Source organism: Danio rerio, chromosome 24 (genome assembly GCF_052040795.2).
Source record: "Danio rerio strain M-AB ecotype USA chromosome 24, GRCz13ab, whole genome shotgun sequence".
Lineage (NCBI taxonomy): Eukaryota > Metazoa > Chordata > Actinopteri > Cypriniformes > Danionidae > Danio > Danio rerio.
The window spans coordinates 5,544,759-5,567,500 of NC_141044.1; the positions used below are offsets into that span (position 1 = coordinate 5,544,759).

Genomic DNA, 22,742 nt, shown 5'->3' on the forward strand with positions numbered 1-22,742 from the left:
TAGGACACATATATTTCCCTAAAAAAGTGAAAATTGGTTGTTTTTGCGTTATTTCGAGCAAATTCGTACTTCCGGTTTGAAACAAATTTTTGAAGCTGCGTCACGGCCATGAGATCTTAGCGTGTATTCCAGCGTGTAGACTGGACGTCTGTACCTGGGAGTACCTTATTGTGTCTCTGAGTGTGCTGCATTCATTCATGAGTAAAACTTAGTTCAAACCAATCAGCACGCTCTATTGTGTATGCGGTGCAACTTTATTAATATGCATGCTAGTTTCCAAGACTGTACCTGAAACAGTGTTTAGACGGCAGAGAGAAGACATGTTGTGTTGCCAAAAGAAGTGGGAAAAGATTAAGAATTGTTTGGAGATACGGGTCGTCAGTGTTGCTTTTATAATGTGCTGCAGTGAAGGTTTTCCTGCTATGAGAGAGCAACTGGACTTGCGTGTGGATCAGTGCACGCGACACAGGGCACAAATACGTTTGTACGGAACATTTTTTACTCGAGAGCTTTTTGCATCTGGAAATAGTGAAATCCGGATTAGCTGCTCGTCTCCTTTTAAAAAAGACGAGGCTCCAGTTGGTGTTAATAGTCCTGTCTCTACAGATTTGTTAAGTTTGTACTATCAGTGCCCTTTCTTTGTTCAATCAGATGGCAAAGTTATAGTTCGTATGGTCAGCAGTACTCTTTTAGTGTTTAAAGACAGACCTGAGTTAAAATGATTTCTAAGTTACTTAGTTTACACTAACATCACTACAATATTATGGACTGACAGATCTGCTGTAAATGCTACTCTTCGCGTGTAAATGTGAACACTGCAAGCAAACTATTGCAAAGTATTCTTTAATTTTAGACGCATTTTGTGACAGGATAGTCTACACACACACACAGCTTTCTGTCCAACCTAGTGCATCTGATTTACCGAGAAATGCAGAGGTTTTTTTCTCTTATACGACGTGCGGTATCAAACATTTCACCGTCATTAAACACAGTCACTGTCTTTCTCCCCTGCGTGTGTGTTTGTTTTGTCTCTGTGAAAATCAGCGCGTGCCCAAATGGGAACTCCCATTTTTATTCAAATCCTTCCTCTTTTCCCTCCCCCGACACTCCCACCTAAACAGAGCTAGACACACCCACTTTCCTGACTTTTTTCAAACTAGAGGTGTGAAAACACCCTGCTGAAACAGGGGAGTTTCATGGCCCTTTAAAACAAGCAAAAAATTCTGCCAACGGGATATACTAAATTATATTTTATTCATCAATTTTTTATTTAATCATAATATTATTTTGCTTACCACATTACAGAATAATTTGTTGTTTTAACCCTCCTGTCATATTCATATCCCGCCCCTTACTTTAGTGTTCCCAGTCAAAATTGACTGTCTGTTTTAACTGCTCTTAAACTTAAACAAAAGCATTTTTCACCACCAAATATTTATTTAACATTTTTTTTTTAGCTGTGAACCAAGTCTTAAAGTAGTGTTTATCATGAAATTATAGAATTAAACATAAAATAACTGCAGCGAAAATACAAATGAACACAAAATGAACGATACATGACAGAAATCAAAATACTTTGTTTCATTAACAAATAACAGCCTGCTTAATATAACTATCACAATGTCTGACCAAAGAAATTGACATTTTAATCCATCTGTATGAATTATCAACCAGCAAAATACAAACAAAACAGTATCCTTTCCTGTGCATTGAGTGCTCGAAGTTTCATTCAGTCCTTCAGTTGGATTATATTAGTGTACTAATATAGGGAATAGTGACTGAGAGCATAGACGGTGAGCATGGACTCAGAACTAGCACTAGTTATAGTTTGGTCATTTTGAGCGAGATGCTTATGGTATAATCCAATAAAATTATTTAAGTTAAGCTAGTGAGTGAGTGAGTGAGTGAGTGAGTGAGTGAGTGAGTGAGTGAGTGAGTGAGTGATTGAGTGAGTGAGTGAGTGAGTGAGTGAGTGTTTTACATTTTTAATTTCTAAAGCTTCCATCAATCCAAAAGGAGCCACATATTGATAAATAATGTTATTAATGATATGGTCTACATGGTTATGTTTTCTGTCTGATGGATGAACATAGTCTGGATACCCATTCATTTCCTATGGCGGTCACTTATGACCAGGAACACCACAGGCGTAACAAGGATGAGTAAAACAGTCAAAATTCAATGAAAGAAATGATCATCGCTTTTTTTTTTTCATGTTCACAAGCATAGTGTGGAGGAAATCATAAGGCCTTGAGGCAATCAGATGTAAAACACAATATTTATGAGTGATTTAAGATGTAATTCAGTCAGATTTGACCCGAACACGACAGGAAGGTTAAGGAAAAACTCATTTAATTCTGTCAAATTATTTCTGATAAGAAGACAAAATGTGTTGCTTGTCTAGAAAACACTTCTTGATTTAAAAAAGTGTTGATATTTGGACAAAAAACGAAAAAAAACAAAACAAAAGCATGTTGTGCAGTGAAGCAGTTTGTTTGAGTCCTGAATTATTCAAATGACAACCAAATTCTGAATTAGCAGATATGCATATTCAAACCATGAGACAATAGTGGTGGCGATCATTAAAGTCAAGTTTGTGCAGTGTTTGCTTTAGAGAAATTAAAACTGATTTCTAATTATAGCTTTGTCTTGGAGTGTGGCTTGAAGATTGTTTGCAAGACAAACAAACATCTTATTCTGGGAAATCCAAAATATCACACTGGACTCGGTGATATTTTTGGTTTTACTCTTTCCACATTTCCTGATGTCATTAGTGGATACTTGAAATGGCTTGCCTGTCAACAGCTTGAGAATATTCCAGCACACTAAAATAGGACAAGTGCAGTCACATCTCAAAATAATTGAAGTTTCGTTGTCTGAAAGTGGGCGGAAGGGCAGTCAAAACTTCACATGGCAGTCAGGCTCGGTATTTCCATTTTGTACAGCTATAGCGCATGATTAAGGGTAATTGGGCCCATCATCCAATCCCTACCAGTGCTTACAAATGGATATAGATCATGCTATGCAAATACCCCAGGGAAAGAAGGCTTGTATACACAGACTGAATGACTGGTGCCAGTTAAACAGCGGCTGAATTCAAACCGACTGGATTGTCTGGTGCATTAGTAAATGGCAAGCTGGCTCCATCTGTATGAGGCAGAAAATGGGCCGCCGTTTGGATAAAATGGAAAAAGAGTGAGCGCTGAGGCATTTTACTGGAACATCAGGATTTGATCAAAGCATTCCCCTTTGATTTGAGCCAACGTGAGCTCTGATACATGAGTGCTGGCATGTAGGCGTTATGTACAAACACTTGTGTGTAATGGGTAACACAGTGCAATACAATGATTATTTGCTTAATGCATTCATTTGCAATGAGCAATACACTTTTTTGTAGTATTCGCTAATCTTAATAAATATTAGTTCATAAAATATAGATTGTGGAGTTTGCATGTTCTCCCTGCCTTCGCGTGGGTTTCCTCAGGGTGCTCCGGTTTTCCCCACAGTCCAAAGACATGCGGTACAGGTGAATTGGGTAGGCTAAATTGTAGGTAGTGTATGAGTGTGAGTGTGAGTGTGAGTGTGAGTGTGAGTGTGAATGTGTGTGTGGATGTTTCCCAGAGATGGGTTGCGGCTGGAAGGGTATTCGCTGTGTAAAAACTTGCTGGATAAGTTGGCGGTTCATTCCGCTGTGGCGACCTCGATTAATAAAGGGACTAAGCCGACAAGAAAATGAATGAATGAATGAAAATATAGATTGTTAAACTTGGGCAGTACGGTGGCGCAGTGGGTGGTACATTCACCTCACAGCAAGAAGGTTGCTGGTTCAAGCCTCGGCTGGCTCAGTTAGTGTTTCTGTATGCATGTTCTTAAGGTGAATTGGGTAGGTTAAATTGTCAGTAGTGTACTTGTGTAAATGAGTGTGTATTGATGTTTCCCAGTGATGGGTTGCAGTTGGAAGATCATCCGCTGCGTAAAACATATGCTGGATAAGTTGGCAGTTCATTCCACTGTGGTGACCCCTGATTAATAAAGGGACTAAGCCGAAAAGAGAATGAATGAATGAATGAATTGTTAACCTTTATTACATGGACTCATAGTATTCAATTATTTTAGTGAATAATAATAATTGATGGTGACCCCTGATTATTAAAGGGACTCCGCCGAAAAAAAAAATGAATGAATAATAATTGAAGTAAAATTGTCATGATTACCAGCAGTGTTGCCATTGCAGGCTGCTGGAGAAAAAATCCTGTCATTCTAACAAACTACATATCCCATCGTGCCCTGCAGGCACACACCAGTTCAAGATCACACCGTGATTTCACACACAGCTGCAGAGCATCCTTGATTCCTTGGACGATTTAAGCACCCTTTACATTTATTCTTTGCCATGTCTTGGGCATGTTCCTTTAAAAGAGTAATTAGTTATAGTTACTAGTTACTTCTAACAAATAGAAAATGAGTTAAATAATTATAAAAGTGTTACCAAGTAGAGTAACTATTGCGTAAAAAAAAAAAATCTAATTTGTCAAATGATGGTAAAATAAATATAAAGCATTATTCATGTCCTCAACTATACAGTTGAAGTCAGAATTATTAGCCCTCCTTTGATTTTTTGATTTTTAAATATTTCCTAAATGATGTTTAAACAGTGAAAGGGAATTTTCACAGTATGTCTGATAATATTTTTTCTTCTGGAGAAAGTCTTGTTTGTTTTATTTTGGCAAGAAAAAAAGCAGTTTTTAATTTTTAAAAACCATTTAAAGGTCAAAATATTAGCCCCATTAAGCTATATATATTTTTTTTTGATAAACAGAATAAACCATCGTTATACAATAACTTGCCTAATTACCCTAACCTGCCTAGTTAATCTTATTAATCTAGTTAAATTGCCCTTTTAAGCTGAATGCTAATGTCTTGAAAAATACATAGTAAAATATTATTTACTGACATCATGACAAAGATAAAATAAATCAGTTATTAGAAATTAGCTATTAAAACTAGAGTTTACCTGCAGATTACATTATCCATTAAAAGCAAATCATAAAAGTGCAATTTGATGAACAATACAACACACGCATCCTTCCCATCTATTGTCCATTTTCTAATCATCATTAAACGTCATGAAACTTATGCTCCAGACTGTTGTGAATACATAATTGCTTGCAGCAGAACATATTCGAGACATGAATAAACTACTCTAAGATGAGTGACAGCTTTTATATAAGGAGAGCACATTTTGTTTGCTGTCTAGGCTAAAATCCATTCAGAATTTTCATAAATTCACTCACGATTTCACCCTCGAAAGTGCAATTATTGACACAGCAATGGATGTGCAAAATAGATGTGCATTAAGGAAAGAGTATTCTGACTTCAAGAAGCCCCCTTAGAGATTTAATTCTGGAACCAGGCCTGGAAGACACTTTAATGCTAAAGCATTGGCTGGTTGAAGAAAAAAAAAGAAAAAGTATAATATAAGTGGAATAATTGAAAAAAAAGCACGCCCAAGCTGATAACGCAGCCACTTTTTGTGTGTGTGCAGAACTACTTTTGCACCTTATTAATAGTTCAAGCTTCCACTACTAATTTCAAAGCATCATTTTAGAATTATTAATGCAGGATTGCGGCTATGTGGCTATAAAAATGAGCAGCAGTGAGTGAGTTATTAAATAAATGTGAATTACTACTGTACTTCCCCAAAACTGCTTTAGTTTTATAATGCCACATGCATTTACAGTAATTGTCTTGTTGTGTGTGGGAGAGAGAGAGCAGAAGAACTAGACATCTGGTGCTGTCCATAGGTCTGTCATTGCACTCTCAAGTATAATTAATGCCTTGCACAAAGTACCCTTGCCTATTTTATTTTTTTACATATGCTTACTTTTTTTCAACCAATAATTTATTTATTTACTTATTTATTTATTTATTTATTTATTTATTTATTTTATGGAAATGACAAATGTTTCTCCTAAAAGATTTTAAGAAGAGTACAATAAAATTCTTAGCTTTTATTTACCTTCGATCAAAAAGTGGCATGTCCAAAATTATTCAACCATTCTCTGTTATCAATAGAAAAGATTTTATTTGTTATTACAGCAATCAATAATGCTTCCTATAAATGCTGACCAGCATATTGCATGATTACACTGGTATTTTTGCCCATTCATCTTTAGCAATCAATTCCAACTTTTTCAGGTTGGAGGGTTTCTATGCCATCAACCTGATTTTAAGCTCCCTCTACAGATTCTCAATTTGATTTATGTCAGGACTCTGGCTGGGCCACTCCAAAACATTTATGTTTTCGTCTGCTAACCATTCATATTTAAGTCATATATGCATATTTATTTACTGGCGGTGGGGTGGCGCAGTGGGTAGCGTTGTTGCCTCTTGGCAAGAAGTATGGTTCTATTTCAAGCTGGGCCAGTTGACGTTTCTGTGTGGAGTTTGCATGTTCTCCCCGTGTTCGAGTGGGTTTCCTCCGGGTGCTCTGGTTTCCCCCACAAGTCCAAAGACATGCGCTATAGGTGAATTGGGTAAGCTAAATTGTCTGTAGAGTATGGGTGTATGCCCTGGTCCTCCTTTTTAGAGGTTGAGCATTGGGTTAACGACCCACCTCGTAAAAAATAGATGTAGTGAAACACCAACATGGTGCAGCTAAATATCAACTTCGATATAAACTCCCCTGGGAGTAAGTAAGTCATAGTAGTGACACAAATATACCTACCACTCATAATTCTAACTTTATATCTTGCAATTCTGAAAACTACAGTTCAATTCGGAGGTGTAAAGTCAGAATTCTGAGAAAAAAAAGTTGCAATTCTGTTATAAAGTGACTGTACAGTATCTCGCAATTCTAAGAATTAAAGTCACAGCATGATTTAATAATTATTATTTTTTCATTCAGAAAGTATAGTGAAGAAAAAGTAAAAGATTCACAAAATATTACACTCAAAGCACATACTTAATGTATTTAGTAGTGACACAAATACACCGCTCAGAACCTTTTCAAGAGTTCCCACTTAGATATGCTTAGCATTTAAAGCAGGTTTGGCATGCTGTCCCAGGAAAGAACCCTGAGCTCAGAGATATTTGAGCTCAGGGGTCCCGCCCGGTCAATAAGCATTTTGGGGAATCCAAGATTAGGTAGGTCTCGATATCTCCCCCTTTTAGAAAGATTTAGAGATAGGATGGAAGGGGGGATTCTTCCAAACTAAGATAAAGCAGTAGGAAGAAAATGATCCATGTATAGTAAACTAGGATCACTCAGATTGGATTATTACTGATTACAGATGAGCGACCAGTCGTGCTCAATCATGTCATGTACTCCTCTCAAAATTAGTTTATGAAACTTCACATCATACAGTTACCCCACAGCTTTTGCTATAATATTCATAATACAGATGCAGCATTTGAACTCGGCCAGCTGGCCATGGTATCCGGTAAAGCAGCACTCTGTCCTATAGTAAAACGCCCTGGCAATTCGGTTAAGAAATCCTCCCCAAGCCCCTGAGCTATAGTTAAAGCACTTCCTCTATTTCAAAGCAGGGAAGGAAATCTCTAAAAATAATTTCCTACAAGTCCTTCTCGGAAGACTTCATATTTCATAAGAGTCAACCTACCACTATTACTTTACCATGCGAAACTCGCTCAGAGGGTAGAAGGGTCATAGCACTCAATGAAACATGTAAGCCAGTGGGATCGATAGAGCTTGTCCAGGGGCTCGTCTTTAGAGGCAAATTAGAAAAGTCATCACTCATAATTTTTATTACATTATCTCCTCGGCCTGGCAGATCCCTCATGATGAGCGACTGATAATGCGATTAGGATTCAGGATGCATGTGGGGTCGTTTCCTCAAATGCATGTATAAAAACCTCAGTTCCCACAATTCATGGACTTTCTGTTCTTCCTGTGTTTATGCATCAACATCACAATAGCAAGATCATAGGTCAAGTTTTGTGCTGGTGTTTACAACAAGGATCCATTTTTAACAATATTCAGCAATAATAAGTGTCATGAGTTAACAGCATAAAAGCATAGTTCATCGAAAATTAAATATTCTGCTATCATTTACTCCATGCGTTTGTTATCACTCGATTGAATGAGCGTTATCAGTGGTTATCAGCTGATAGATATGGGCTAGTAGGTGCCTTCTGCGATTAACATGGTTAATCAGCTATCCTAATAGAGAAGTCTCCAGATCCAGATCTGTTTTATATATCCTGTGATGGTTGAGTTGAGGGTTGAGATGTTGTTAAAATACAATTAATGGGAAATTTATTAAATATAAATAATTTTCGTTAACTTCCGACCACAGCCATTTGTGATCAGATTAATCATGTGGATGGATGATAACAGCCTTCTGAGCCTACCAGTAGGTGCAGAAAGCCCCTACTGGCCTATATATATCAGCTGATTACGCCCATTTTAATGAGTATTAGCATTTGAATCGGCTGATAAACCAACACAGGCTCATTGTGGATATGTACCCCTTCTATACAGTTCAATCCCGGTTCTAGGACGTTAAATCAGGTTTATTTTGTACATTAACATAATGGATATCCATACAGCATTGGATATTGCCATGTATCCTGCCACATTTGTGTGCAAAAACTTTGTAACGACACTGTGTGACTTATCGTTCTCATTGACTCCTTAACACAACAAATACATCAAATAATCATTGGGAAAGTTCTTACTGTAGTATTTACCACAAACAATCCGTGAGATCTGCTTCCTTAATGTCTTTCACTGTGCGGAGATTAAGATAAACTCTGACAGGCATGTGGGAAGAGTGGGCGGGGAGTAGCAGCATTAAAGGCACAGGCCACAAAAACTGCTACATGGTTGTTCAGAGCAGGAAATTCAATATTTTGCAAGCTATTAATAAATAATCTGATGGGTGTTTTGGGCTGAAACGTTGCAGACACATTCTGGATATACAAAAGACTTATCTTAAGTCTTGAAAAAGGGGTAAAATAGGTGCCCTATAAAATGTTTAAAAGTCTAAATGTATTTAAATACCTTTTTATACATCCAGACTTAAGACTGTTCAAGGTGTAAGAAATGGCATGTTGTGTTACTTTTACTTGATGGTAAATTGCAGGTACATTAAACTAATAAGCTTAGATTGCAGTGGCATTGTGCGATGATTTTAAAATAGCCTGGCTGTAATTCATCTTAAAAGAGGCAAACAGCCCACGGAGAGGCTCACATTATCATCTAACAGCTCTGTGGAAATAGCTGCTGACTAAAGGTCTAGCAATCTGGTCCATTATGGAAAGGATTGACATATTTATTCTTCAGATTTTCTTTTCTTATACTAAACTCAGTCAAATAAATGATGGACGTTTAAAAGTGGCCACCGACACTACGCATGGACACTAATCTGCATGTAGGCTGTAGGTAATAGGTAATGCTGAAAAAGTGACTACATTATATATAATAATGTCTTTGTAATTGTGAAAGACCCTGAACAACATCAGTGGATCAAAAAGACATACGTTTAGATAAGTACCATCGTGAATGCAGAGATAATTGAGGTCTACTGTAAAAATAATTTAAAATTTGCTTCATAGATTTTATTCACTGTAAGAGCATACGAGTTGCTGTTAAAGAGTGAATATGCCTCTGTTGTTCTTTTAGCCTTGACGTCTATAGCAACATAATGCTTTTTTTCATATATACAGTTGATGTCAAAATTATTAGCCCTCCAGTGATTCTTTCTTATTTTTATAATATTTCACAGATTATATTTAACAGAGCGAGGCATTTTTCACAGTATTTCCTAAAATATTTTTTTGCTTCTGGAAAAAAGTCTTATCTTTAGTTTTTAATTTTTTTATAAAACATTTCAGGTCATTATTATTAATGCAGGGCTGCACGGTGGCGCAGTGAGTAGTATGCTCACCTCACAGCAAGCAGGTTGCTGGTTCAAGCCTCGGCTGGGTCAGTTAGCATTTCAATGTGGAGTTGGCATGGTGTGGGTTTCCTCCGGGTGTTTTCAGTTTCCTATGAACAATATAAATGGCTAAAGTAAGATGACTTGGCATTTAGCATAAACTGTAGTGAAATAATATACAAGGACACTCTCAGAAATAAAGGTACAAAATTTGTAAAGGTACCACTTTTGTACTTTGCAGGTGCATAATGGTACATTAAAGATAGGATTTGAGTTATACATATTTTTTTTTTATTTAGGTAATATGTACTTTTAAGGTACAAATGAGGATACATTTGCTACACACCTGTACCTTTTTGAAAAGGTATCTCTCCGGTTTTGTATCTTTATTTCTGAGACTGCAGCATATATGTTTGGTGTTGTATTTTTTCCAAATATAATATGGGATCTGCATTGTTTTTATTTAATTGTTTACTCATTAAAATAAGGTTAAAAAAAAGAGATAGCAAGAATGTATCCAGGTTTTGCTAACCGACTGATAATGGTTAGAGTTTTTGCCAATAAAATGTTCTGAAAATCACAGTGTTTACTTTAAACAATACAATACTTACATATGGTACGACACTTTTTTGCATGTGTACAGCAGCAGACAACATGTGTACAGCAGGAGTGTTTTTGCAATGAATACGGATGGCTGTTTTGAAAAATGTTGGACACCTGCAACCCTTAATTTTCATAGTATTATTTTCCTTTGAAAATCAATGCTACAGGTTTCCAACATTCTTCAAAATATATTATTTTGTGCTCAACAGGAAAAAAGAAAAAAAAAAACTGATTTGGAACAAGTGATGGCGAGTGAGTGAGTAAATGGCGAATAAATCATGGCAGAATTAAAACTTTGGGTAAACTATTATTTTAATGGGTCAAGTTCATTGCTGCCATGTAAATCATATTACATTTTCAAAGATTTCCTAATAAAAATTCCCAACATTTTTATTCGTATAAGTTTGCGTAATAGTTAAATGCTCAAATCGGAGCTCTCTAGAGAAGCTTAGTGTTCCTGCAGGTTATTAAGTTTTCTGTCAGACAGTAATTATTGAATCTTCAGTGCTGCTGTCATTTTTCGGCATCTTCAGCGCTAATCTGTCTGAACCTTCTCAAACTCTGTTCATAAAGAAGTCTGTCTCTCAGCAGCGCTATACACGACTCCACAAACCTGTCCACTTGCCGGCTCTGCATTCGCACTGCTGATTTCCTTAAAAGGATGATCATACAAGTCCTACAGATTAAACACATTTTAGCCCCTTGGTTAGTTTGCTATGTGGAAAAACTGCAGGCCATTTTTTGTGGTGATTTACGGCAGTGTGTCAAACCAGCACTTGCACAGAAGGTCGCCAAATAAGCAGCACTCTGTTATCAAACTGAGACAGAAAAACTGGGGAAAATAAGCTTTAAATGTTGTTAATCGATGCATTTTTTCTTTTCTTTTTTGCTGGTAATCTATAATGATTATAATGACTCAATGTGTGAAACAGAAGAGAATAATCTGATATTTGAGAGTTGGTGTGATTCAATTAAATCAAGCCTACTGGGTAAATATAATAAATAATGGTAACACTCAAGGAAGCTCATGCTTATAATGAAGTATAAGTCTGTTTATAATTATTTATAATCAATAATAATTCTGTAAATGCATCAACACTGTGTTTCCAAACGATTCATTCATGCCGCCCCAACACAAATCGATTAAGTCAACAATTAACAATTAAGTGGATTGAACATAAAACAATTAACCTGTCCCAAAATAATCTCAGAAATTATGCCGTTCCAGCTCATTTAAAATAAGTAATAGTTTTTTGAGTGTGTAAAGACACAACACAGTATTATTATGACATTTGTAGCTACACTTATAATAGTGCTATTGATACGTATTAGTGATGCACTTCATCTTGCATGTTCATATCACATTATACACTGATTTATAAGTATTAATTAGTCAATCATGAATCTATTTATAAAGACACAGTCTGCAATGTTAAACCATTGTTATGCTTTAGGTATAGACTGCTTAGTAAATTAGAAGATTTTGTTGTCAAATAAATGAATGGTTTATATTGTTAATAAGAGCCATGTTGCTTAATAAATACTTATTGTGAGTAATAATGCAGTTACTAACCTTGAGCATGAGCTTTTACCAAAATCTTATATCATCCAATGCACAATTATTAGCCCTCCTGTGAAATTGCAGAAATTATTTTTTTATATCAATAGTATATTAATAAAAATTATATATATATATATATATATATATATATATATATATATATATATATATATATATATATATATATATATATATTTTTTTTTTACCAAGCATTTCCTACCATATTTTTTTTATTCTGGATAAATTATTATTTCTTGTAGTTTGGCTGAAATAATAATAATAATAATAATAATAATAATAATAATAATAATAAATATTAATAATATAATACATTTTTAAAATATGTTTATATATAAAAATTCATTCATTCATTCATTCATTTTCTTTTCGGCTTAGTCCCTTCATTAATCTAGGGTTGCTACAGCGGAATGAACCACCAACTTATCCAGCATATGTTTTACGCAGCGCATGCCCTTCCAGCTGCAACCCAGTACTGGGAAACATCCATACACACTCTTTCACACACATACACTACAGCCAATTTAGCTTATTCAATTCACCGATAGCGGATGACTTTGGACTTGAAGGACAACCTCTTGGAGGAAACCAACTCGGAGGAAACCCACGTGAACACAAAGAGAACATGCAAAGTCCACACAGAAATGCCAACTGACCCAGCCAGGGCTCGAATCAGCGACCTTCTTACTGTGAGACGATCGTGCTACCCACTGCGCCACCGTGACGCTCTACATAAAATTGTAAGGTCAAAATTATTTGCCTCCTTGAGTTTGATTGATGGACATATATATATATATATATATATATATATATATATATATATATATATATATATATATATATATATATATATATATATATATATATATGTACAATAAAATAAAATAAAATAAAATGCTTTTGTCCAGTGGCTTGCCCAATTGACCTTGCCCAATTAACCCAATTAACTGGCCTAGTTAATTAACCTAGAAAGCCTTTCACTTTCACTTTCATTTCACTTTAAGTTAAATACTAGTGTTTTGCAAAATAAATATAATGTCATCAAAGTCAAAATAGTCAAATTTTGTAAAATATAAAAAATCCAAGAAATAATAAATTAATGTTTAAATCAGTATAATCACAGTAACAGTTAAATGTAATGTAGAGTTCAGAATGCGTTTACATGTGGTGCATTACAAAAAACGTGTTTAGCCCCAGTTGCTAAATAACCTTAACATTACCGTTTAAAAAGTTTGAATCAATGCAACATTAGGATTAGTAAGTATTTAAAGTTGGGAGAAATTAAAACAATTGCCATTAGAATGTATGAGCTGGGTAACTTGGGTATTTTTAGTTAGGAGAAGTATCGTGCACAAAGTACGACAAACTGAAAACTTGATGTTTCTGTTTACTTAAAATCGAAAATTCATAACTTAAAAAATTGACGTAACTGATTACCTCAAATTTTTTGAGTTTTGCCTACTTATATGGGATTACAGTGTATTTATTTAGCTGACAGATAGTTTAAAAATAGAAAAAAGACCAGACTTCAACATTCTCTGATGTGTGAAATAGTTTACAGTATCACTGCTTAACATATAATCAGCAGTTCTTCTTTATAAAAGCTTCATTTCCTCTGCCGGCTCTTTTTAACCTCCCGAATTGTACTTGCTAAGGAAACCTTGACCATCTATGGGGCTTGTGAAGATAACAGGACAGATGTGCCCAGACTTTGAAACGTACCCTTTGACTTTGCACTGAAGATTAGCACCCTCGATATGGCGGCTCCCCAAGAGGATTGAAGGAGCTTTGAAATCTCAAATGAAGAGTTAGAGGAAGCTCTGCCTGTAATCCTCTTATCTGTAATGCACCGGGTCCTCTCCCCCTCCACACTTATTGCGGGACGACTTCATAACTCTCTATATGTCCTCTCCTCCTTTCATCAACAATTGTGTGTGGGTGCAAAAGAGTCTGATGTGAAAGCTGAGAGTGAGTGTAGTGGCTGTTTAGTTTGGAAGGTTGAATTCAGGCATTCGTTGTTCATGATTTTCATTACATCTAAATCAGGGGTCACCAATCTCGTTTCTGGAGGTCCAGTGCCCTGCAGGGTTCAGCTCCAACTTGCCTCAACACACCTGCCTGGGTGTTTCAAGTATACATTTTGAAACACCCTTGAAACTAACTTGATTAGCTTGTTCAGGAGTAACTTCCGGTTCACATGAAAAACATGTATTTGATTTTTTCATTGATTGGTTTAATCTGTCTATAAGTTCTGTTATTTTTTCAGTTTACTCCCCATTTAAGTGGAAGTTTACCATGCTTGATTTAGATTTTCAATTGCAAATGACTGCTGCATTTACATCCTGGTGCGACAACATGATAGTAACACATTTCTGGCTTCTTCGACTTTTACCTCCCTTTGGGTGTGTTTGCTGCAACTTGTGTGTGTGTGTGTGTGTGTGTGGCAGTTGACTTGCTGTTTCTGACATAAGTGGTGCCTTGACACCGCACCTCTTCTCATCACTCTGAGCAAGGTCATTCACCTAACATGCTGCAATGTCATTGACAGAGTCAAGCTGTTTTCCCTCATCCATCAAATCATCTCCCTCCCTTCCTTTTTCCCCTTAAAACTGATCAAAAATGCCAAGGGATTCATTATGAAACCACAGGAGAGTCAAATTAGAGAATTAGATCAACATGTTCATATTTCTCCTACAACCCCAAATCAAAAAAGTTAGGTCAATATGGAAAACGCAAATAAAAAAATAATTTATTTTGACTTGTATATCTTTGGAGACAATACACCGGCACATTATTTAATGCGTTTTTCATAAATTTATTTAAAGTTTTCTTTTAATAAACATGTATTACAATTCTGATTATTGCAAAACATTGCAAAAAAAAAGTTAACAGTAAAGTATTTACTATTTTGCAATGTTGCCAATACTTTCCACAACACTTAAAATACATTTAAGGACTGAAGACTTCAAGTGATGAAGTGTTTCAGGTGTCATTTTGTCCCGTTCTTCCTGCAAACGAGTCCTTAGGTGGGTAAATAAAAAGTAAGTACAGGGTCTTCGTTGTCACATTTTGTGCTTCAAAAAGCACCGCAAATTCTCTATTAGAGACAGGTCAGGACTCCAGACAGGCCCGTCAAGTACCTGTATCCTTTTCCTCTGCAGCCAGGATTTTGTAAAGTTTGACAAAGGGTCATTGTTTTTCAACATTTCAATAACTTTCTCATGTATTTGATTGTAAACTGGTGATCATCGGCCCGTCTTTGCTCCTAAAGGTCTAGACTTTTCTTGGAGGCTGCTTTTGTAGCAAATCATAATTACAATAACCTGTTGACTAAACCAGTATCAAATCACATCAAATCACATATCACATCAAAATTTAACCAATTTACCCGATTGCTAGCCCTAAACTTCTCCTGTCTCCTGTCTTTTTTTAGGAATGTGTTGCAGGTCTGAAAAGACAAATGGAATGAAGGATACTAGACAAACATGAAATATTTTGGGTTTATATTGTCTGCAATGAAATACAAGTCAAAGTAAATTTGGAAATCAATACTTCCTTTTTGCGTTTTCCATATGGTCCCAACTTTTTCTGCTTTGTCATAGGCGGATAGTGAAAATTTGGCTGGTTTTGCAACGGTTTGCCCCCCAGCCCCAGACACCCCCCGCCCTCTCGGCCCTCAACTTTTGAAACACTTAAGATAGCCTTCGGAAGTCTGAGTGGTTGTTTTTGCATTTCAGCAGGTTTTGGGTAATTTTTGAGCTGGAATCAGTCAGCTATATCTGGCAACACTGGCTGCGGCATGCAAAAAAGCTATCTTTTTATGCAATACGCAATTGCTCAACTTGCACTGCTTTATTTGCATGGATCGCATCATTCGCGCAGTCTCATTTGCACGTATTGTGCTGCAGGATGTCTATTCACGTTTTTGCATTGACTTAACATGTAAATCACTCGCACTTGACGTTTCTTCCTCGTCTGGTGTGAATGCAGCATTACTCTCAGGAAGTTCACCTTAGCCTCAGCAGCGGGGGAGTTTTGAGATAGACCTGAGCTTAACCTCTCCTCACCCCTTAGCCCAGGGATCCCTTGAGCTCAGGGACAGAATGCCAAACAAGCGATGTATAAATAATGAGCTGAATGTGAATTCTTGAATTTTTTACTGATGCTGTATGATGATAAAACTGCTGGGTATGTACCCCATTCCTTAAAAGATTACATGAAATATTTATGCGCCTTTGAGTTTGCGTTTAAAAAGATAAACAAAATATTTATGCCTTCTTATTAATCTAACCAGGCATAAATAGAATAACACAGCGACGTGAATCATGCCAGAAATCATTTTCCATCTCAGTGTCACTGTTTTTACCTTGTCTCAAATGAACAGAAGCGGAAGACTCGAGGAGCCTGGCACAAACAGACAATAATTGTTCCTTGGGAGTAATTGGGTTTTCAAAGCTCGCTGACACGAGAGAGACTTTTTTATTTGCTCAACCCAATGGAGTGGAGTACAGCGGCGGGCATCAAACAGACAGCACTTCTGCTCAAGCATTAATAGTCTAGAACTGCTTTTATTTTTTCTACATTTGAGCCAAACCTAGAAACGTGAATAAAATAAAAAGCCATTCTCTCTGGTTCACCGACATTGTATGTTCTAAGAAGTGCTTGTGTAGCTTAATGTTTCTCGTATGCCTAGATTTGACCATATCCTTCCTATGTGAGGGTCGAATTACAACCAAAGGCTTGAAACCATTGTTCACAGGCCAGACGGACAAGAGCAGGATGACAAACAGCAGACATTTAAGAATGATGCGGCCGCTCACCTGTAGATGCATTATTAAAGAGCGGAGGATGGAGTGCGAGCGATAACGAGCTCAAGACGCTGTAATGAGGCACAGCTCTACCTAAAGGCCAGATCCAAACAGGTTTCTGGGCAACAGCAAGTCACCTCTGCTGAGATCCGACATCAAATATTAGCATCACAAAAGAAGCCCAAACCCAAGCAGCCACAGATCTGCAGTATAATCAATCGTGGAGGTGCGGAACTCAACTTCTTAAGTATGCAAGTATTCATGGTATGGACAAAGAATTCACATCAAATAGGCTTATCATTACATTCATATGAGCAATCGGTCTGTCAGTGCCAGACATATATTTAATAGATTTAAAAAAAAATAAAGGGACTGTGTATGAAATAAGGAGAAGTAGCTTTTCTACTCGATTTTCACTCAGATGGTAACATAAGAAGCTGTATTTCTGTTTAACCCATAAGGTTAAAACAAATTGTATATTTTCAAATCATATATGTAAGGCATAATCAATGACTTGCCGTACGTTAAAGGATTTTAGTACACAACATGGAGGCTAAGCACCACACAACGCACAACGAAGTCTGATCGCCTCCACGAACACGCAGGATCAGTGTAATATTACATTATTTACAGTCATAAATTAATTATAAAAATTATCTTTGCGGTCTGCCAAAAAATACAATTAAGAATAAATAAGTTCAAAAATCCTAAAATTGACTATTAGATACACCAAAGATGAATTATATATCACATTTTAAACAACAGAGATGCAAGAAATGAGATCCAGCGGCATGTCCTGAGATTGTCTGGCTAATAAAAGCAGTTTCCTCATACATAAACTGCCAATTTGACTTTATAATAACTATATTCCCACTAGAAAACACTCCAATGCTGCAGTAGGCAGGGTTGTAAATGTGTGTGACTCTTATATTTACCCCTTAAACACAACAATGGCGGCTGAGAAAAAAAAAAAAAAAAGAACAGTTTCTTAACTGGCAAACAGCCTTTTCTACAAGCACCACTGCAGCGTGTCACTTTCTTATGCTGCAAACAGACACCGAATGGGCTTCTCATCTGGTGTGAGACTCCCTGTAAGTCTTTAAAATCTCTATGCAAGTGATCGTACTGGTAATAATCAACTTACCAGTGTATTCACGTGGCTTGTGCTGTTGTTTAAGATGCTATTAACTTGTTTGGCCCCTGTTTAATAAGAAACAAAATCAAGGAACGAATCTGAGTAATCGCCACATACCAACGGTAGCTCGAAGGTGTTTAGGAGACAAAACAAAGCCCCAAAAGTTTACTTTTGTAAGATTCTTCAAACCAAATCAAATATGTACACTTGCCATCTACTTGATTAGGTAAATCTTACTAGGACCCTGATTTGCCGTCAGAACCGCCTTAATCCATCATGGCATTGATTTAACAAGGTAGTGGAAATATTCCTCAGAGATTTTGGTCCATTTTGACATGATAGCATTGCGCAGTTGCTTCAGATTTGTCGGCTGCACATTCATGATGTGAATCTCCTATTCCACCACATCCCAAAAGTGCTTTATTGGGTTCAGATCTAGTGACTGTGGAGGCCATTTGAGTACAGTGAACTCATTATCATGTTCAAGAAACCAGTCTGAGATGATTTGCACTTTAAGACATGGCACGTTATCCTGATGGTAGTAGCCATCAGAAGATGTATACACTGTGGTTATAAAGGGATAGACATGGTTAGCAGCAATACTCAGATAAGCTGTGGCATTGACTTGATGATCAATTGCTACTAATGCCCCAAAAGTGTGCCAAGAAAATATCCCCCACACCATAACACCACCACTACTCTCTCACTCACTCTCGCGTCTGAAATGAACAGTGGCTTGATGATTTGCCGCTGCAAGTCACTCATAGTGGCAATGAGGCTTTAATTGTTATTATCTTAGAATAACATACATTGGAATGTCATGACTGACCAATCAGAATCAAGTATTCCAGGCAGCCATGTAATAAAGTATAGATAATGGAGAAATATAGATGCACAGTAATGAACATGTGACACAAAATTGGATTTCGGCCCGCTTTACATATTCCTACATATGGATACTGCATAAAAAGACATTTCTCAGGTGTTGGGCCCAGCCATGCACACACAACATGGAATAATCACTAGAAAGAATTCAAAGTTCCATCTTTCCTCAGTGTGGTAACACAGGAACCAGTACACCACGTTGAGGAAATGAAGCAAAAACAGATCCATCTGCTGGCTGGGCACAGTTGGAAATCTTTTACACACCAAAACATCAGATCCATAAATATGTATGGAGTGGGTGGAGGTGGTAGGTGTCCACTGAAAAAAAAAAAAACTGGCAATTCCAAATGGAAGCCTCAGGTGTGGGAAGCTGTGTGAATTCATAAATGATATCTCTCATCTCTCTTTCCTTCATCATCACTTTCATGACTGTGTGTGTGGCGAGACCTGGCAGCGGACCGTAATGATTAATCGAACACATGGTGTGTGCGGCACAGGTGTGCTGTGCTGTTTCTCAGAAAACAATAAGACATCCGCTTCAACGTACAAATCATTGCAATCATCTCATTCCTCCAGTTTCGCAAACCATATTATCACTGACCTATAAATATACTCATTTGCATGCAAGTTACAATCACTTTCATCACGGTTATCATGCCACCTCTTCAACCTTCCCAAAGCACAGTGGTAAAATACACCGAAGCTACCTGGAATCTGTTTTTAACCACAGTAATTACCGTCTCCCAATGAGCATTCACTCAGAGGACAAACTCCCTGGAGAGGGAGAAGATGTAACGAACTGAAATTCCACCTTGAAAACTCTCCTCACTTGAAAGAAGCTAATGACAATTTACTTTCCTGAGAAGCAGAGTGAAGGAAAGATGATGGAGGAGAATGTCAAACTAAAGTTTTTGCATTCGTCTGAGGATCATTTTAGTGGTGCTTTAGTGGACGGTTGTTAAGATTTTAGGTGTTTTTTATTTTTAGTGTGCATCAAAGACTGTTAATTTGCTTTGGATATTTTCTTACTGGCCAACCACCATGTATGTGTGTTTGTGTGTGTATATACATACATACATATCATATATATATATATATATATATATATATATATATATATATATATATATATATATATATATATATATATATATATATATATATATAAAATTATAACATCTAGACTAAGGTTAATGATCTGCTAAATCCTGCTAACAACATGTCAAAACATCACACAATGTGTTAATTAATGCTAAATGTGTGACAACCATCCTAAAAATGCGCTAATTCACTCTAGAAACATCGCAAACTGTTAAATCAGTGCTTCCCAAGACTAAAAAATACTAGAAACAGGATAGCAGCAGGCTAAATTATGATATCAACATGCTAGAAATGTACAAATTTACATTAAAAACATTCACAAAACATGTTGGCATTGTACTAAATCAAGCTAGAACAATATCAGAAACATGGCTGCATGCTAGATCTACAAAATCTACAAATGGTTTCCAATGTATATATACTAGTTAAATTTGCAAGCAGATTGCTAATTTATATTAGGAACATTCTAGCAAAATGATAAACAACAACATTATAATATAGCAACTACAATGCGTAAATTGCTAAAGCTAGTATAATTGTTATGCTAGAGAGAAACATTCATAAAACATGTCGGCATTGTGCTAAATTAAGCTAGAACAATATCAGAAATATGGCTATAGGCTAGATGGAATCTTCCACAGGTTTTCAATGTATACTAGACCTAGCTAAATGTGCCAGCAGATTGCTAATTTATACTAGAAACATGCTAGCAACATGATCAACAAGCAACAACATTTAAATATAGTAACTACAAAGTGTGCATCGCTAAAACTAATTATCAGGCTAGAGATATGCTCACAGTGTTCTTAGTAAAAACATGGAGGCTTCACTAACAATGTCCATAAACATTTTAAAAATATGCTGCAAAAATGCAAACAACATTGATAAAGAATGCTGTCTACATGCTATCAAAGTTTGTCATGTTAGAAACAGGCTAGACATTGAAATATGCATGTTAAATCGTGCTAACAGCATATTGTAGTGCTAGCAACATGCTAAATCAACTGGATGGATGGATGGATGGATGGATGGATGGATGGATGGATGGATGGATGGATGGATGGATGGATGGATGGATGGATGGATGGATGGATGGATGGATGGATGGATGGATGGATGGATGGATGGATGGATGGATGGATGGATGGATAGATAGATAGATAGATAGATAGATAGATAGATAGATAGATAGATAGATAGATAGATAGATAGATAGATAGATAGATAGATAGATAGATAGATAGATAGATAGATAGAGCAACAGCAGTCAATTTTCAAATCCTTTTATATTTAGACAGTACATATACATTATTTATCACAGTCCATAGTCATCAGTGAACACTACTTAACAGTTCTTTATCAAATACTGTAACTTTCTGTAAGCTGTAAAACATTTAATCTGAGAAGCATTTGTGTTGTCATAAACAACATATGCTCAATTTTTATATGTCTTGCAGCTCGGCTATTCTTGCGAGCTGCAAATTTTCGACTCACTAAATCTTGATGAATATGTATGAATAAACTTTGTGATTTTTATTTATTTGATTTTTTTTTTTTTTGTAAATATAATGAAAGTTTTCTCTCTGTTGTTATCTCTCTTTATCTTTCTTCCTTGAATCTAGAAAAATAATAAGGAAAAAAAAAAAACGTTTGACCTTCTTTGGGGTATGAAGAATGGGGTTCGTTCATAGAGTTGCCCACTCCTCAAGCCTGCCAGTACGGCTTTTATAATGAACGCTCTGTTCTGCTAACAGTCATTTCCCATAAAACCTCAAAAATAGAAGGCAATTATATAAACCTTGGTTAGGCTTTCAACTTCTCCCTGCCATTAGGCATTTCTGTAATTGCGGATGTTCTGGTAAATACTTGAAAAAAAAAGATTGTTAGAAAAAAGTAATTCAAAGTAAGAATCTGTAGATGGAAGACACACTGTACTTTTGAAAGTATGTTCATGATGCATGAAGCGTTGACCTATAATAACACAACGTCTGACTCTCACCTCGGGGAATAAAGAAGCCTGTAGGCAAACCTTCATTTTATTATGTCTGCCTTTACACTCCTGTGACCACAAATGGCTGAATTCTCATTTGTATTCTGTCAGGCAAATGAGAGCGTTTGGGTTTTCCACTTATCATAGTTCATTTGTTTGATTTTACATCCTCTTTGAGCAGGATGCAGTAAATATGCGAGATGTCAGGCTGAATTGGAAAGCGCTTTAGGCAGGTCTGGATTCGAATGAAGGCCTCCACTCACTACGACTTGTATGCTTGAAAGGATGATAAACTCGACAATAGATTTCTAGAATAGATTTCTGCCGTCTCGAAATCCTTTCATCCTCAGGCAGTTCAGGAGAAATTGTCAGACAAATTTTGTGTCTTGATCTTCAATGGGCATTCTTGATATGCTTTATAAACAAATGTCTAAAGACTTGTACATTTACTGTAGATTTAATCAGTTTTAAACAAACAAAAAAACAACAACTTTAATATTATCCATTAGCAAATATCGTCCAAACTAAAAAGTGCTAGACCTACATGGTACCACTAGAGCAGAGACGCCCATGTAGGGCCCGCAGGCCAAAGTTGGCCCATTGTTACTTTTGATATGGCCCACCATCAAATCTAAGATAAGAGTGAGAAGAATGGAGAAGGTAGGATTAAATGCCTTTAAAACAGATCATCAATTCAAATTTGACGTAATGTTTTTGTTGATTTGTTTGTTTTATTGCT

The 22,742-nt window shown here is 36.4% G+C and overlaps 1 long non-coding RNA gene across 10 annotated transcripts in view; it reads right to left on the minus strand.

Moving 5' to 3' along the window:
• LOC137489281 (uncharacterized) overlaps positions 1–22,742 on the minus strand; it is a 602,555-nt gene that overhangs the window by 376,478 nt on the left and 203,335 nt on the right. For 9 of the 10 annotated variants that reach the window (XR_015524713.1, XR_015524716.1, XR_015524718.1 and 6 more), the window contains one exon: positions 9,912–10,012. The exons of the other annotated variant lie outside the window; for it this stretch is intronic. This is a non-coding gene — a long non-coding RNA (uncharacterized LOC137489281). The remainder of the gene's footprint in view (positions 1–9,911; positions 10,013–22,742) is intronic. 10 annotated transcript variants of the gene reach the window in all.